The following is a 2,663-nucleotide window of genomic DNA, read 5'->3' as shown; positions in this document are numbered from 1 at the left end:
ATAAAACCACCAGGTCTACAGATTGACTTTAAGAAAGAACTTTACAGAGTATAACACATGGTCAATGCAGTAATCACAGATGTTAGCTTAGCCATGACGATCCAATATTAACAAGCCAAAAACTACCTAACTCCAACCATGTCACAATGGCAGATGAATAGCATGTAGTTGTAGGAAATGTACAGGGAGTGAAGTGTTGTGTAATGCAGTGATACCAAAAAATGATACACAAAGGGGATGTGGCTATACTATGATGAACAGAGGTGGTTGTAATGCAATATATTGAAATTGCATATTGGGCTTTGTTGTGATTGATGATATGCATCACATAGGAAATGGGTTTTTGATGTGAAAATGCATATGAAGCTACAATGAATCAAACACTCCAAACAGAGAAAAAAAAGTCCATGTAATCTAAAACATGGGCACTATAAGGATTGCATCAAACAGTGCTAACCCTTCATTTAATCTGGCCATCCAGAAACTTGTTGTACTAAGAAACAATAAAAACATGGAGTATGTAAACCAGCTATGCAACTGATATCGGCTACCAATGGTCAATCTCAATAGGTTGGATAGTGATTTTGCGAACAACACTGAGCATGACCCTATAGCTTTGGAAACAATAGAATAGGTCAAAGGCATCAACATATGCCAATAGGGGCTAAGATCGAAACCAAAAACTGAAAGTAAGAGCTCTCCTCTTCTGTATGTGTATTGAGCTACTCCAACAATTAAGATCGAGAGATACAAAAGGAATATGAGGTTGTTGTACTGCTCAGAAGTGTAAACATGTGATTGATGATTTTCAAAGGTAACAAGAAAAAGATTTCCAAGAACTATAAAAGCAGTGGCCACTACTACTTTGCCCATAACTATTTTGTTTAACACAAAATATGCAAATGCTAAATTAGAAACAAACTGAACCGATCCAAGGGCTGCAAGAAGTGACTGTGCTGCATATGCAAAGGCAATAAAGTTTAGGTAGTTTCCCAGTGCAAAAATTAGCAGGCCGGCTTGTGTGATCATGCAAAAATTTTCCTCTTATTCCTCTTTTCTTTCTCTTTGCCTTTCTAGCCTCTATTCCCTTTTAAAGGGGAATAAAAGATAGAAAAGAAGAGAGAAGAGAAAAGAAAGAAGAGAGAGGAACTCTTTTGCAAGGTCTCATTTGACCAAAGAAATGTTTTGAAAATCACTCTCCTCCGTTTTGAAAAATTGTGGGAAAATGAAGAGACGAGATTCGCTCGTCAGTACGAGGTTCGGCCATTCCTGGCGCCTTTACCAGGGGTAATCGAACTAAGGATCAAATTTATGCCTTTTGCTTTGCTAAAATATTATCTAAGAATTTATCCTAAGTCTAAAATGCACAAAGAATCATGCTTGTGCAATGCAAATGCAGAAAATGTATGCTTTTGAGAAAACAGTTAGGAAATTTGAGATTTTCCAGGTAATTCTGAAATAAGTTTGATAATGGAGTGAAAAAATAATTCAAAAAGTTTGAAATTGGTTTGAAAAAGTTAGGTTCTGAATCTAACTTAGAATTTGAAATAGATCTGGAAGAAGAGACTTGAAATTCCAAGTCTTGGAGTGATCAGAATTTGGAAAGATAAGTCCTCAGATGAAGAGAAAAGGGAACTTAGAATTGAAATTTTGAAATAAGAATGAATTTTCAAAGTCAGAATGGACCTTGAATTTGGATCGATTCTCAAGAATCAATTTTGAAAAAGAAATTTTGAGTTTAAGACCTGAAACAAGAATTTGAATTTGACTTCAGATTTTGAGAAATAGATTTGAAATTAGCTTTGGAAATGAGGATTGGAAATGGAACTAGATTTGAAATCTGGAATAGAATTTGATCTGAAAGCTGGAATCCTAAATGAATTTTGAATCTGAAATATGAATCATAAATAGAATTTGGATCTGAAGTCTGGAATCCAAGATAGAATCGAATCCGGGATCTCGAATCCTAAGTGGAATTGGATCTGAAGTCTAGAATCCTAAATGGAATTGGATTTAAAGTCTGGAGTCCTAAATGGAATTGGATGCGAAGTCTAGAATCCTAAATGGAATTGGATCTGAAGTCTGGAATCCTAAATGAAATTAGATTCGAAGTCTGGAATCCAAAATGGACTTGAATCCAAAATCTGGAATCCTAACTGGAATTGGATCCAAAGTCTGGGATCCAAAATGGAGATTGGATTTGGAAAATCCAAATAAGACTTTGAAGATGGATCTGGATTTTTGGAAATCCAGATTTGAATTTAACAGTGGGTCTTAAACTTTAAGAAAAATCAGATTTTGAGATTCGAAATCAATCTCAAAACTTTGATTTTGAATTTGAGAATCAAGACTCAATCTTTAGATAGAATTTTGAAGATTTTTGAAAAAAATAAAGAATAAACTTGAATTTAAACTTTAGTTCTGAAATTGGGAGATGAATCTGGGAATTTCAAAGTTGAATTTGAACATTGAAATTAGAATATCAAATTTTTGAATTTTGAAGAAAAAATAGAATTGAGAATAGGAAGATGAATTTGAATTTTCAAAGTTGAGTTAAACTTTGAAATTTGGTTTTTGAATTGGAAATTGAATCTAGAATATAGAAGTGAATTTGAAATCTCAAAGTCAAAATTGGACTTTGAAATTGAAATTTGAATCTTTTG

General features: G+C 33.6%; 1 pseudogene; it reads right to left on the bottom strand.

The window, feature by feature from the left end:
• Positions 1 to 366: 366 nt before the first annotated feature.
• LOC149843039 (putative magnesium transporter NIPA8 pseudogene) lies at positions 367 to 873 on the bottom strand (annotated as a pseudogene).
• Positions 874 to 2,663: the final 1,790 nt, after the last annotated feature.

The sequence above is a fragment of the Nuphar pumila genome, chromosome 3, assembly GCF_984573655.1.
Source record: "Nuphar pumila chromosome 3, dmNupPumi1.hap1.1, whole genome shotgun sequence".
NCBI classification, from domain to species: Eukaryota; Viridiplantae; Streptophyta; class Magnoliopsida; order Nymphaeales; family Nymphaeaceae; genus Nuphar; species Nuphar pumila.
Note: the sequence above shows the minus strand (reverse complement) of the source record. Positions and strands in the feature narration are given on the sequence as shown.